The following is a 16384-nucleotide window of genomic DNA, read 5'->3' on the forward strand; positions in this document are numbered from 1 at the left end:
GACCAGGAGTTCTTCCACAGGGTCCCAGGCAATAACCCAAAGCCTAGGGAAAAATCCTCTTTGCACAGAACTCACCTGCATAGTGAGGCACGGGGAAGGCAGCCAGCATGAGGACGATCAGAAGCTTCATGACAAGGTAGCTGCTTGTGGTGTTCAGTTGTGCATGGCAGAAATCAAGGAACTCACTGTGGAGATGAGCACCCAGTACTGCTCTATTTATTCTCCAGGTAGGCACCTTAATCCCTCCCAGTAATGAGGCAATGTGTCTACCTGGCATGGGACCAGAAGACAAAGGGGTGCACCAAGGGGACCTAACCATCCTGTGGTCTGTGTTTAATAACCAGATCTTCCCTCTGACACAGCCTACCCAAGTGAGAAGGAACCAGAATAACAATTTGGGTAATACGACAAAACAATGTTCTTTAACACCCCGAAAAAAATCACAGTAGCTCACCAGCAATGGATCCAAACCAAGAAGAAATCCCTGCTTTGTCTGAAAAGAAATTCAGAAGGTTGATCATTAAGCTAATCAAGGAGGCACCAGAAAAAGAAGAAGTCCAATTTAAGGAAATTTTCAAAAAATATATAAAAGATATGAGGGAAGAAATTATCAGTGAAATAGATAGCTTAAATTTAAAAAATCACAACTTCAGGAAATAAAGGACACACTTAGAGAAATGCAAAATGCGCTGGAAAGTCTTAGCAATAGAATTGAACAAGCAGAAGAAAAAATTCACAGCTCCAAGACAAAATTTTCTAATTAACCCAATCCATCAAAGGGAAAGAAAAAAAATCTAATGAAAGAAGCCTCCAAGAAGTAGAAGTTTGGAATTCCGTTAAATGACCAAACCTAAGAATAATTGGCATTCCTGAGGAAGAAGAGAAATCTAAAGATTTGGAAACATATTTGGGGGAATAATTGAAGAAAGCATCCTTGGCCTTGCTAGATCCCTAGCCATCCAAACACAAGAAGCTCAAAAACACCTATAAAATTCATCACAAAAAGAACTTCACCTAGGTACCTTGTCACCAGGTTATCTAAAGTCCAGACAAAGGAAAGAATCTTAAGAGCTGTGAGACAGAAGCACCAGATAACCTATAAAAGAAAACCTATCATATTAACAGCAGATTTATCAGCAGAAACCCTACAATCCATAAGGGATTGGGGCCCTGTCTTCAGCCTCCTCAAACAAAACGATTATCAGCCAAGAATTTTGTACCCAGTGAAACAAATGTTCATATATGAAGGAAAGATACAATCCATTCCAGATAAACAAATGCTGAGAGAATTCACCATTACCAAGCCACCACTACAAGAACTGCTAAAAGGAGCTCTAAATCTTGAAACAAATCCTGGAATCATATCAAAACGGAACCTCTTTAAGGCACAAATCACACAGGACCTATAAAACAAAAATACAAGTAAAAAAGCAAAAACAGGTGGCTCATGCCTGTCATCCTAGGACTTTGTGAGGCCGAGGAGCGGATCACGTAAGGTTAGAAGTTTGAGACCAGCCTGGCCAACATGGCAAAACCCCATCTCTACTAAAAATACAAAAATTAGCTGGATGTGGTGGTGGGTGCCTATAATCCTATCTACTCAGGAGGCTGAGGCAGGAGAATTGCTTGAACCCAGGAGACAGAGGTTGCAGTGAGCAGAGATCGCAACATGGCACTCCAGCCTGGGTGAAAGGGTGAAAGTCCATCTCAAAACAAATCCAAAAAGCAAAACAAAAAACCCAGCAAATTCTTCCTGGCTGGGCTCGGTGACTCATGCCTATAATCCCAGTACTTTGGGAGGCCAAGGCAGGTGGATCATGCGGTCAGGAGATCGAGAACATCTGGCCAACATGGTGAAACCCCATCTCTACTAAAATGGAAAAAATTAGCTGGATGTGGTTGCATGTACCTGTAGTCCCAGCTATTTGGGAGGCTGAGGCAGGGGAATCTCTTGAACCCAGGAGGCAAAGATTGCAGTGAACTGAGATTGTGCCACTGCACCAAAAAAAAAAAAAAAAAAAAAAAAAAAAAAAGGCAAAAACAGGGGCTTGCTGAGATAGAGGCAGCACCGAGCAGAGGCCTTTGCCACTGGTAGAATTGGGATGTTGAAGAACACGGTGTAGTTGGCCAGTTCCGGAAGGTGGACATGGATGAAAATGATGAGAACAAGTTCATGGATGAAGAAAATGGGGGCAACGACCAGGCCAGGCCGACAAGAGCAAGGTGGACTCATGCCTGCAGCAAGAAAGCATGATGCAAAGAGTCAGGTGGTGAAAGACCAGGAAGGCAGCAATGTCTTGAAGGTGCTCAACTCTTTTTTTTTTTTTTAATTTATTTATTATACTCTAAGTTCTGGGTACATGCGCAGATCGTGCAGGTTTGTTACATAGGTATACATGTGCCATGGTGTATACCTATGTAACAAACATAGGTTTGCTGCATCCATCTCCCCATCATCTACATCAGGTATTTCTGCTAATGCTGCCCCTCCCCAATCCCCCCACCCCCTGCTATTCCTCCCCTAGCCCCCCAACCCCCAGGCCCCAGTGTGTGATGTCCCCCTCCCTGTGTCCGTGTGTTCTCATTGTTCAACACCCACTTATGAGTGAGAACATGTGGTATTTGGTTGTCTGATCATGTGTCAGTTTGCTGAGAATGATGGTGCTCATCTCTTAAAGTTAATGATATTGAAAAGGCAGTTCAGTCTCTGGACAAGAACGGTGTGGATGTCTTAATGAAGCAATTTATAAAGATTTGAGAGCTGCTCTGACAATAGCAGTGCTATGTTATTAAAAAGGCACTTGCTTCTGGAGGAGTAGGGTCTATTGTTCGTGTCTTCACTGCAAGAAAAACCATGTGGTCTGGCAGGAAGCAGATACCTGCCTCGGGAGTGGGAATTGCTCGTACAAGGTGAAAACAACCAAAGACCACCACTGCCCTGCGGGTAGCATCTGTTTCAGCTTTGCCTTCTTGCTTCCTTCTTCATAAGTGCATAGAAGAAAATTACATAGCAGTTTTCCTTTAATGAAAATTGGGACAATATAGAAGAAATTGTGTTTCAATAGAGTGTTTTGTCCTCTCAAAACCACTTCAGTGGTGTTTATACCAGTCTATATATAGTATAACTTACAATGAAGTTTAATTGCGCAATTTTTAACCCCTGTTGTCTGTTTTTGTTTTGGTTTGTTTTGTATTATTTTTTCTTCTTTTTTTTTTTTTTTTTTGAGTGAGTCAAAGAGAGAGAGTAAGAGAGTGAGAGAGAGAGAGAGTCAGAGAGTCAGAGAGAGTCAGAGAGAGAGAGTCAGAGAGAGTGAGAAAGAGAGAGACTGAGAAAGAGAGAGTAGGAGAGAGAGAGAGAAAGAGAGAGAGAGAGTCAGAGACAGAGAGAGAGAGAGAATCAGAGAGGGAACGAGAGACACAAGTAGTCTGTATTATTTTTAACTAACACCAAGAGTTTTGGTCAGAATCTGAGGCCAGTTTCCTAGCTCATTGCTAATCAGGAAATGATATTTACAAAAAGATGAGAGACTGGCAGCTATTAACACTGCAAAACTGGACCACACTTCCCTTATTTAAGCAAAATATGTTTTCAGACTGACAGATACTAACATTGCAAAACTGGATCGTACTTCCCTTATTTAAGCAAAATATGTTTTTGGAATAAGTGGAGGGTGAACACCATGTCCAAGGTCCAACTTTGTTTCTGCTTGCCTCCAGATTATCTGTAATGTGGGTTTAAGTATGCTACCTTCCCTCAGCATCCAATAATCATGGCCTATCAATTTCTTTGTGGTCACCCAGGGTTCAGAACAAGAGGTCTTGCTCTACACAAATGTAGCTATATCAGTGCTTGTTGGGCATGAACATCAAACTTTTGTTCCAATAGTATGGCTCTGGAAAAGCTGAAAATCAGAAAGAATGTGGAAACTATGATGTAATTCAAACTCTGTGCAGCCTCTGAATGAAATGCTACATTCTTTAGAAATACAGTAGCTGTAGAAGAAGGCATATATGAGGCCAACAAACATACGAAAAAATGCTTATCATCACTGGTCATTAGAGAAATGCAAATCAAAACCACATTGAGATACCATCTCACACCAGTTAGAATGGCGATCATTAAAAAATCTGGAGACAACAGATGCTGGAGAGGATGTGGGGAAAAAGAACACTTTTACACTGTTGCTGGGAGTGTAAATTAGTTCAACCATTGTGGAAGACAGTGTGGCGATTCCTCAAGGATCTAGAAATAGAAATTCCATTTGACCCAGCAATCTCATTAATGGGTCTATACCCAAAGGATTATAAATCGTTCTACTATAAGGACACATACACATGCATGTTAATCGCAGCACTGTTTACAAGAGCAAAGACCTGGAACCAACCCAAATGCCTATCAATGATAGACTGGACAAAGAAAACGTGGCACATATACACCTTGGAATACTACACAGCCATAAAAAATGATGAGTTAATGTCCTTTGTAGGTACATGGATGAATCTGGAAACCATCATTCTCAGCAAACTGACACAAGAACAGAAAATCAAACACCACATGTTCTCACTCATAGGCGGGTGTTGAACAATGAGAACACATGGACACCAGGAGGGGAGCATCACACATTGGGGTCTGTTGGGGATGTGCTAGGGGAGGGAGAGTGGGAGGTGAGAAGGGTGGGGAGAGATAATATGGGGAGAAATGCCAGATATAGGTGATGGGGGGGATAGAGGCAGCAAACCACCTTGCCATATATCTATGCAACAATCCTGCACAGTCTGCACATGTACCCCAGAACCTAAAGTACAATTTTAAAAAAAGAAATATAATAGCTGCCTTAGACATTATGAGGTATACAACTAGTACTTAAGGTACCATTTAATATGATCATAAATGTCTTCAGTGTTCTTCAGGGTAATTGTGATCACAAAAGATTTGGTTCAGATCCAAACAAAAACACATTCTGTGTTTTAGCTCAGCATTTTTTAAAAAAAGAAACTGCCACACAGCAAAAAATTATTTACTTTGTTGGACAAACCAAATCCGTTCTCAAAAAAATGACTGGTGCTTATAAAAAGTTATAAGTCTCCAGTAGCTCCAAAACAAACCATCTGACCAAGAGGAAAATCAACCTGTACTTAGTATTTATGTTGAATGTCAGTTTTATGATCACTGGCTTATGTGAAAACTGGTGCAGAAATTCTATAAACTCTCTGCTGCTTTTGATAACTGTTTTTTGTTTTGTTTTGTTTTGTAAAAATGATAAACTTCAGAAAATAAAATGTCAATGTTGAGTTTTAAAAAAGCAAAAACAAAACAACCAAAGTATGCAGACAACAAAGAGCATGATGAATGCAATGGTACCTCATGTTTCAATACTAACATTGAATGTAAGTGGCCTAAATGTTCCACTTAAAAGGTACAGAAACACAGAATGGATAACAACTCACCAACCATTTGCTGCCTTCAGGAGACTCAGCTAGCACATAAAGACTCACATAAAGTAAGTAGGTGGACAAAGGCATTTCATGCAAATAGACACCAAAAGCAAGCAGGGGTAGCTATTCTTATATCAAACAAAACAAACTTTAAAGCAACAGTAGTGAAAAAAGACAAAGAGGGACATTATAAAATGGTAAAAGGCCTTGTCCAACAGGAAATTGTCACAATCCTAAACATATATGCACCTAACACTGGAGCTCCCAAATTTTTAAAAAAACACTTACTAATAGACCTAAGAAATGAGATAAACAGCAACACAATAATAGTGGGGGACTTCAATACTCCACTGACAGCACTAGACAGGTCATCAAGACAGAAAGTCAACAGAGAAACAATAGATTTCAACTACACCCTGAAACAAATGCACTTATTTTATACACACACACACACACATACACACACACACACACACACACAGATATAACATTTTATCCAACCACTGCAGAATACACCTTTTATTCAACAGCAGATAAAACTTTCTACAAGATAGACCAAATGACAGGACATAAAACAAGCCTCAATAAATTCAAGAAAATTGAAGCACTCCCTTAGACCACAATGGAATAAAACTGGAAATCAACTTCAGAAGAAACCTTCAACAACATGGAAATTAAATAACCTGCTCCTGAATGAGAATTAGGTCAAAAACAAAATCAAGATGGAAATTTAAAAACAAACTGAATGATGATAATGACACAGCTTATCAAAACCTCTGGAATACAGCAAAGACGGTGTTAAGAGGAAAATTTCATAGCCCTAAATGCCTCATGAAAAGGAGTGAAAGAGCACAGACTGACATCCTAAGGTCACACCTCAAGCAGCTAGAGAAATGAGAACAAACCAAACTCAAACCCAGCAGAAGAAAGGAAATAAGGAAAATCAGAGCAGAACTAAGTGAAATTGAAACAAGAAAACAACACAAAAGATAAATGAAACAAAAAGCTGGTTCTTTCATAAGATAAATAAAGTTGGTAGACCATTAGCAAGATTAACCAAGAAAAGAATAGAGAAAATCCAAATAACCTCACTAAGAAACGAAACAGAAGACATTACAACTGACATCGGTAAGATACAAAAGATTATTCAAGGCTACTATGAACACCTTTACACACATAAACTAGAAAACCTAGAAGAGATGAATAAATTTCTGGATTCCTGAATGAATAAATACAACCATGCTAGCTAGCTTAAACTAGAAAGAAGTAGATACCCTGAACAGACCAATAACAAGCAGCAAGATTGAAATGGTAATTTTAAAATTTCCAACAAAAGTAAGTTTGGGACCAGATGGATTCACAGCAGAATTCTGCCACACATTCAAAGAAGAACTGATACCAATACTTTTGACACTATTTTACAAGATAAAGAAAAAAGGAAAACTCCCTAATTCATTCTATGAAGCTAGCATACATCACCCTAATACCAAAACCAGGAAAGGACATAACCAAAAAAGAAAACTACAGATCAATATCCTTGATGAACACAGACATTAAAATTCTTACCAAAATACTAGATAACAGAATCCAACAACATATCTACAAGATAATCCAACGTGATCAACTGGGTTTCATACCATGGCTGCAGGGATGGTTTAACATAATGCAGTTCAATAAATGTGATACACCACAAAAACAGAATTAAAAACAAAAATCACATGATCATCTCGATAGATGCAAAAAAAAAAGCATTTGACAAAATCCAGCATCGCTTTCTGATTAAAACTCTCAGCAAAATCAGCATAGGAGGGACATACCTTAATGTAATAAAGGCCGTCTATGACAAACCCACAGCCAACATAAAACTGAATGGGGAAAAGTTGAAAGCGTTCCCTCTGAAAACTGGAACAAGATAAGGATGCCCACTCTCACCACTCCTCATCAACATAGTACTGGAAGTCCTAGCCAGAGCAATCAGAGCAGAGAAAGAAATAAAGGACATCCAATAGGTAAAGAGGAAGTCAAACTGTCACTGTTTGCTGATGATGTGATAGTTTACCTTGAAAACTCTAAGGACTCCTACAGAAAGCTCCTAGAACTGATAAAAGAATTCAGCAAAGTTTCTGGATACAAAATTAATATACACAAATCAGTAGTTCTTCTATACACTAAATGTGGCCAAGCAGAGAACCAAATCAAGGACTCAACACCTTTTATAATAGCTGCAAAAAACAAAAACAAAAAAAATATTAGGAATATACCTAACCAAGGAGTCAAAAGACCTCTACAAGGAAAACTACAAAACACTGCTGAAAGAAATCAGATGACACAAATGGAAACACATTCCATGCTGACGGATGAGTAGAATCAATATTGTAAAAATTACTGTACTGCCAAAAGCAATTTAAAAATTCAGCTCAACTCCCATCAAAATACCACCATCATCCTTCACAGAATTAGAAAAAAACAATTCTAAAATTCATATGGAAACAAAAAAGAGCCTGCATAGCCAATGCTAGACTAAGCAAAAAAAAAAAAAAAAAAAAAAAAAATCTGGAGGCATCACATTACCTGATTTCAAACTGTATTATAAAGTCATAGTCACCAAAACAGCATGGCGCTGGTATAAAAACAGGCACATAGACAAGTGGAACAGAAGAGAGAACTCAGAAATAAATCCAAATACTTACAGCCAACTTATCTTCAGCAACGAAAACATAAAGTGGGAAAAGGACACCCTATTCAACAAATTGTGCTGAGACAATTGGCAAGCCCCATGCAGGAGAATAAAACTGGATTCTCATCTCTCACCTTATACAAAAATCACCTTAGGATGGATTAAGGACTTAAATCGAAGACCTGAAACTATAAAAATTTTGGAGGATACCATTGGAAAAACCCTTCTGGATATCGCCGCAGGCAGATTTCACAACCAAGAACCCAAAAGCAAATGCAACAAAAACAAAGATAAATAGCTGTAACTTAATTAAACCAAAGAGCTTTTGTACAGCTAAAGCAACAGTCAGCAGAGTAAGCAGACAACCCACAGAGTGAGAGAAAAATCTTCACAATCTATACATCTGACAAATGACTAATATTTACAGTCTATAAGGAGTTCAAACCAATTAGCAAGAAAAAACAAAAAGTCCTATCAAAACATGGGCTAAGGGCATGAATAGATAATTCTCAAAAGAAGATATACAAATGGACAACAAATATACTTTTAAAACGCTCAATATCATTAATGATCATTGAAATCTAAATCAAAACCACAAATACCTTGGCCTAGATCTGGCCAGGACACAGGCATAGAGAGATGACCCCACATTTGGGGTTGATTGTCCTCAGATTGCAGTTGCAATCTAGTGGATAGGAGTGACAGCCAACACATCCCTGTGACAGAGCAACTGAGGTTGCAGTTTGAGGTCTACCTATGGGTTGACAAATCTAAACCCCTCCCTTTGCGTGGAGACAAAGCTAGGAATAAAAACAAAATAGAAGACACTCCCTCGTGAGGAACTACAGCTCAGTGCAAATTGGGATGGAGGTGATCACAGAGTGCAGTGTTTCCAGGCATTCTGATCTGTCCATAGTTGGCCATAAGAAGAAAATGTAAATAGAGAAAGATCACGTCATCACAGGCCTTACAATGTAAGAGATTAGTGCTGTGCTTCACAGACCCTAATACTCTCAGCAAATCAGAGGGCGTCTAGGAAGCAAAAGAGCATTGTCCCCCCAATTATCCCAGCGGGAGGCCACAGTAGAGAAGGGTTTATTCATTGTCCCTGCCGTCTTCATCCATTTCAAACTCAGGTAACAGATACATAAAGACAATACATAAAGAATATCATGAAGGAGAAGAAAGCCAAAACTGACAAACGCCTTAAGGAGTCTTCAAATTCACTTGCACCCTGTCACGTGGGTCTCCCTCTCAGTCCCTTCGTAGTGGAGAGAAGGGTATGACATAACTGTTTTCTCAAAAGATGATAATGGCATCAAATGGACAAAATGGTTATGAAGGAACTTTAAAAACCTGACCCCAAGGAATCCAGGACACACACAGATAATTCAGAAGTATACCGATTTGGGGCAAATTCTAGACTAAAGAATTGATCATCTCAGGTAAATGTTATAAAAGATGAAACTTGGCCAGGTGTGGTGGTTCACGCCTGTAATCCTAGAACTTTGGGAGGTTGAGGCAGGCGGATCACCAGGTCAGGAGTTCAAGACCAGCCTGGCCAATATGGTGAAACCCCATCTTTACTAAAAATATAAAAATTAGCTGGGCATGGTGGCACACACCTGTGGTCCCAGCTAGTTGGGAATCTGAGGCAGGAGAATCACTTGAACCTGGGAGGTGGAGGTTGCAGTGAGCCAAGATTGTGCCATTGCACTCCAGCCTGGGAGAGAGAGGGAGAGTCTGTCTTAAATTTAAAAAAAAAAAAAAATGAAACTTAAGTCCAGTTTTTTGGCGAGTTTTTTTTTTAAGTGTCCTCACTACCACATTCAGCGATCAATCGTTTCTGATAGCTCAAGCAGAAAGTCATCTTCATCCTTTCCAGAATCCAAGTCAATCTCAGCTTCCAATTTGCCTCCTGAAATCTACCGTATTAGTTTCTCAAAATCATCCTCAACAGAGAGTGGGGGCTTTCCTGTTGAGAGCTGAGTCAGCAAGTTTTCGTGCTCATTTGGGATGAGGAAGGGCCAGACCTCTCCAGGGTGAGGGATCTGAAGAGGACTGGGTTGGAGGCAGCACAAGACTGTCTCTGATTTTCTGCATCAGGCAGAGTGACTCTTTTGTCCTCAGAGATGAGTGGGACAACAGCCACAGCTGATTTTTTGGCTGAGATTTCCTGTAGGACACTGCTCGAGCTGAGTGGCTTCACAGTGGCAGTGACAGCAGAGTGCATCTCCACTGCCTTACATTTTGGGCCAATTTGGGGGATAACACAACTTGAACCACAGACGGCTTCACATCCACTTTGGGGTTAGCTTTACCTCCTTTTTCCAAGGTCTGTGCTGCACATTTCACATTCAATAGTGAGTCTTCAATCCCTGAGGTTTCTGCCTCCACCTTCTGGGATGACTTTGTGGGAAGCCACTTGGTCAGGTGCTGTGCAATTCCTGGTACAGCAGTGAGCACTAGTTTCTCTGCCACTTGTAGCAAGTGGCAGATGTAGCAAGAGGCTACATCTCCCCAAGAGGTGTCAAGACTGATTTTTCCCTCTCCTGCTGCTTCTGCATCTGCCTCTCTCTCATCTTTCTGACTTGAATTTAGTGATGTCAACTCCCGTGGTTTCACCTGAAGCCTCTCTAGCTTCTGTTCTAATACTGCTCTGAGAATCAACTTCATTTCCTTCCTGAAGTCTTCTCTTCTCTCATCCCTGTCATTTTGGTGATTGGCAGCAGCCGCCTTGCCCCTGGAGTGGCCTCATGTTGAGATGGGCAGCTGGTGCTGCTCTCAGAGCTCTGCTGCACCCTCAGTGCCTTCTCCAGTTTAATTTCCTCCAGCATCTTGATGTGAACCTCCTGCCTAGACTTTGTTTCACCTGCAGGCTCCTCTGATTGTCCTTTGCTGGCAACAATGGGCGGCAGAACTACTATTCTTTAATTTCACTATCAGTCTTTAGCTTGATGCAAGTTGCATTCTTTTTGCTCTTTTGTCTCTCTGCTTCCTGCTGCTGATGGGTTTTTGTTTTTGTTTTTGTTTTTGTTTTTGTTTTTTCAGCCAGGACCTCAGAGAAGCTTCCGACATGGGTAATGGAGGAGCTTCTTGTTCCTAAAGTAGAATCAGCAGTTTTTAAAGGTCCTTGTGGCTTGAGTTTAGTTTGCAATTCTCCACGTTTCTGACTGGCTTTTTCCAGAATTTCTTCTAACGTCTTCACTTGGATTTCACCAACTTTATTAACTTTCTCTGTTGCCTACTCGTTATTTGGACCAGCTGACACACCTAATCGCTCCTTCAGAGACTTGGAAACTTGAGCTCTCTTAGGTGTTTTGTCAATGTTAGTTTCTGGAGCTTCAACTTTCTTCCCCCCAGCCTCTGTGCCAGGCTACACTTTAATGGAGGATCACTGCCACTGCCTGCTGAAAATTTTCATTTCCCCAGTCTCTCAGTAAGAATCAGTCTAACTAACGGTTCTTTTCCTTGTTTGCTGGAGAGAGTTACTGTCCTCACCACAGTCCTGACATTTTCTTTTCCAGGACCTGGAATGGGCTCAGGGTAGAGTGAAAGACTGGAATCTCCTGAAGAACCCTCACCTGCCTTCTTAGATTTTTCCTTCATTTTCTTTGACTTAATTTCCTCCAGAGTCTATATTCCAAAATTTAAACATTCACTTTGCTTTAAACTGATCACAGGTTTATGGGCAGAAGTCACTTGTAATCCATTGTGAACTTCAGAAGATGGTTGCAGGGTAGGTGTTTTGCTTTCATCACCTGCCTCAGAAAACTGATCATCACCATCTTCATCATCATCTGCAGCATTAATTACAGCTGGTGGATGTGTGGGGCTAGGAACATTTTTGGAACTTTCTACTGTTATATGTAAAATTTTTGGTGTCACAAAAGAAGTAGCACTCAAATATAAATTTCCTCAGCAAGAAAAAAACAAAAATTAAAATTAAAAAAAATAAAAAATAAAAAATAAATTTCCTCAGCAAGGCAATTTACTTCTAGAGAAGGGTGCAGCTCACAGATGGAACAATGGCGAGTGCACACCTGGACAAGGGAGGGAAAGAGGTACTTATTCCTGACAGAGGTCACCCCTACTGCTATGACATTCCCCTATTGGCTAGGTTAGACCACACAGTCTAGACTAATCCCAATTGGCTGTTTTAAAGAGAGCATGGGTATGAGCCAGAGTGGTAGGGTCGGTAGTTTGGCAGGAAAGGCAATTACAGGCAGGTGAGAGCAGGTAGCCAGGGGTGACCTAGATCAAAGCAGGTGACCAGAGCAGGTGACCGGGGCAGGTGACCAGGATGAGTCAGGACGGAGCAGGGGACCAGAGGAACAGATCGGAACTACTGATTAGAACGGGTGGAAAAGCTTGTTTACTGAAACTACAAGGAAGTTAAACTTTAAAATGGAGGACAAAGAGCTGAACACACTGACATACTGATGCTGTGAAGAGAAACTTGGAGTTCACTATGTCTAACACTGCTTTCATAACACTCCGCAGCTGAGGGGAAGGGTTGCACTGGACAGACAATTTGTTCTGCTGAACCGAAAGTTGGCTAGCCTCCACTTCCTGTTGTGGTGACTCAGCCACAGTGGGCAACACAGTTTTGCTTGGAGGTAGGAAAAGGCCATCAGCATATTGTCCTCTATTGTGATGGAAAGTGCAGTTTAATTTTTGACATCCTGTTAGCTGATTTTCCCAATAACAAGGAATTTCACTGCCTTTTTTTAAAATCAATCTCCATGTGCCGAAACATGCACATCTGTCATAAACAGTGCCATTCTTGCCATAATGTGCAGTTTCATTTCCTAGTGCAGCCTCACAGTGGCGGAATGGGCAGCTGTCACCTTTGGTACATGTAGAACAGAAAAAAGGAAGAGCAGTCTTCTCCTTGATTAGGCATGCTGGGTAGATTCGTATATCAGAAGTGGCTTCTTGAAACAAGCCACTGTTTCAAAGCAAGGACCAGGCTCCAGGTCCTCGTGAAATGGATTTCATCTTCCAAATGACAACTCAGTCACAGAAATTGTCTTTAAACTATCATCATTAGCTGGTTGCTCTCAACAGAAACGCCTGTGTCTTCATTGAGTTCCAATCTATTATGCACTTAATACTAGTCAATTTTACAGGAATTTTTGGGGCAGGGAATATGCCCAACTCAGAGAACAAAAACTTTACCGAACCGATGACACTATCCCCGACGCCCACTTGCTGCCACGTCTTTCATCTTGCTTGGCCACTGCTATCCATCATCCTCCCAGCAGAAGCAGTTCCAATGGAAAACCAAGACTACCATCGTCAAAGATCCACATTTGCACTTTCTGAGTGTCCGTGTGCACGTCTTCCGGGTCCTAGCTCTAAATCTCTTCTCCCTTTTCCTCCCTTTCAGGGTCTTTAACAAAACAGTGTGGGCTGTGGTTTGGGGAAGGTGCTGGCGGCGAGGCCTCATTATGACTTCTGTAGGTCACAGGTATTATAGCCTTCATAGGCCACTTCTCCATAAAAACATAATAAACTTTATTTGGCAACTACATTGGTAAGATGGTTTATATATTCCTGGCTGGATTCATTGCCATGTACTCACTTTAGGAAAGGATTTTTTTTAATTATAACATTATCATGGGCCCCTGTTGTGGCCCTGAATCCCTACACCTGCCTTGCCTCTGGGAAGAATCACTTCTGGTGGGGCTGAGTTGTCCTGAGATATAGACAGGGTCTTCCTGGGTAAGGAAATGACACCAGAAAAGAGGAACAAGCTGAGGTGAGAGCAGAGCAGGTGGCGATAACCTTACCCTGATGAGAGCATTGATGGGGACAGGACATGAATGATACCCCAGGTTCCATTTAAAACTCCTCTGCTGTGCTGCCTCCCTGCACAGAACACTCACTCCCCTCAACCCTCATTGTCTGCAAAAGGGAAGGGGAAGGTGGACCCCATTTCCACTGCAGGGACAGGACTAGGGGAAACTGAACAATTTAAGGAGTTGCTGCTGAACTCAGTCATCATATTTGCATGATTCAAATAATAACATAATGCCATTATGTATGATATTTTCACGCAACATCTTTCAAAATAAAAACCGAGGCCAACATTCATGATGAGCAAAAATCAAAGTTTAAAACCCAGACAGGAGGAGCCACCCGGTTTTGCAGGCCTCCCCTGTTTAGCTGGCTCTGGTCTCAGCCCTGCTGCACACCTGAGGGAGACCCAGAGACAGTGTGGAGGAACCTGGCATGGCCAGCAGGGCTAACCATGAACAGAAAGATTAGAGTGAAAGCAGGACCCCAGTTCAGAACCCAGAGCCTGAGGACCCCAGAGAGTCACGTAAGGAGGTGGAAGGGGGCAGAGAAACAGTCTTCAGAGAGAGGACCAAGGCTTGGAGGACAGACAAACGAAACAACTGTTTTGCAGTCTTCAACCCACGACAATGAGTTCTTTCATGAATAGGTGAGTGCGTTTGTGATGTGATAAGACCCTCTAAAGCCTCATTTTTATGGAAGAAAAATTGAAACTTTAGTTTTTAAATTAATTTATTGAAATGAAAATTAAAAGCAAGTTTCAACAATTGTCTTGCAGTTTGTAGTTAAAGAACTTAAGAAAGAAAACTTGTGGCTTATAGAAATTAGCAATTGGTTTCTCACCCTACTTTGTGACGTGGTTTCTCACCACGTCTGTGTCTGTGTGCTTGTCTCTGTGTTTGTGTGTGTCTGGATGTGTGTGTGTCATTCTGTATTTGTCCTATGAGCCAAAGGCCTTGTGAAAAGTTAAAATAAAACACAGAAACTGCTGCCATGTATTGATTCCTAGAAAGCAAAAACAGAGATGTCACTTAGATTTCAGCACTCTCTAACAAAATAAAATCTTAAAAAAACAGAAACTTCTCACTGGTTTTCTGGGTTTTTCCACAAACATCAAGCATCCAAAAAAGCTAGTGCTGGTAATGACATGAAAATGACCTCCTTATTAACGCTGTCATTCAAAAGACATTTAGTGACACCAAAAAAAGTGCTACTGATTCTGGATCATTTCCTCACCACACAGGATTGTTAAAGTCTTAGCTCAAATGCAAGGAAACGTGAAGGTCTGACTTTGTGTATGGCCTTCTGTGTGGAAGTATGGGCAGCAGTCTCACACCCTCCACCACTACCTTTGTCTCCTACAAATTATTGGCACTGTAGACTCTGACTAGTCTAAGCAAGCTTTAGAAGAAACAATCACATCACACTTCATTGCAACTAATATTGAATTTTTAATAAATTGTTAGTCGTGGTAAAATGTACATCTTATAAAAATGTGCCATTTTAAGTGTATGGTTCAGGAGTGTTCTGAATATTCACGTGGTTTTGCAAACCAACTCTAGAATATAATTGTCCTGCACACCTGACACTCTGGACCCATTCAACACAACAGCGCTTTCTCCTCTGCATCCAAGCACCAACAACCACTGTGTTCATTTCAGTGTCTCTGAGTTTGTTGTTTTTGTTTTTGTGATTTTTTTTTTTTTTTTTTTTGAGACAGAGTCTCACTCTGTCACTAGGCTGGATTGCAGTGGCGTGATCTTGGCTCACTGCAATCTCTGCCTCCCTGGTTCAAGTGATTCCCCTACCTCAGCCTCCTGACTAGCTGGGACTATAGGCACGTACCACCACACCCGGCTAATTTTTTGTAGCTTTAGTAGACCTGGGGTTTCACTATGTTGGCAAGGATGGTCTCGATCTCCTGACCTCGTGATCCACTCGCCTGGGCCTCCCAAAGTGCTGGGATTACAGGCGTGAGCCACCTCGCCCGGCATGTCTCTGACTTTGACTCCATCAATGTCCGTGTGCATGGGTCATGCAGCATCTGTGTTTCTGTGACTCCTTGTTTTACTCAGTGTCGTGTCCTCAGGTTTCATCCATGTTGCAGGGGGTGTCAGAATTTCCCGAGATGATGTTCACTTTCAGCTTTATGGGTTTTTTTTTCCTTTTCGTATATTTCTAACTTTTCTACCATGGAAGGATTAAAGCAGAGTTTTAGAATAGTGAATAAATGCTAGAGAAAACTCTCAGCAGTATCTATGTATGACTTGAAAGAATAACTATTGGGTTTTGTTTTAGAAAATTGCTTCCTCCATGGTGGCTTCATACCCGTGATCTACACTTGTCTATAGTCCAAGGTTTCTCATCATTTCTGCTAACAAATTTGGGTTGCTTGGAAGTGAATTTTAACTTCTTTTCATTTAACCTGAATAGAATCTTGCTCAAATGATATTTTCTGAACTCTACCCA

The 16384-nt window shown here is 41.1% G+C and overlaps 2 pseudogenes; one reads left to right on the plus strand and one right to left on the minus strand.

The window, feature by feature from the left end:
* Window positions 1-260: 260 nt before the first annotated feature.
* LOC101033094 (actin-related protein 2/3 complex subunit 5 pseudogene) lies at window positions 261-2914 on the plus strand (annotated as a pseudogene).
* Window positions 2915-9942: 7028 nt separating this feature from the next.
* LOC101033415 (zinc finger CCCH domain-containing protein 11A pseudogene) lies at window positions 9943-13019 on the minus strand (annotated as a pseudogene).
* Between the last annotated feature and the right edge of the window lie 3365 nt (window positions 13020-16384).

The sequence above is a fragment of the Saimiri boliviensis genome, chromosome 6, assembly GCF_048565385.1.
Source record: "Saimiri boliviensis isolate mSaiBol1 chromosome 6, mSaiBol1.pri, whole genome shotgun sequence".
NCBI classification, from domain to species: domain Eukaryota; kingdom Metazoa; phylum Chordata; class Mammalia; order Primates; family Cebidae; genus Saimiri; species Saimiri boliviensis.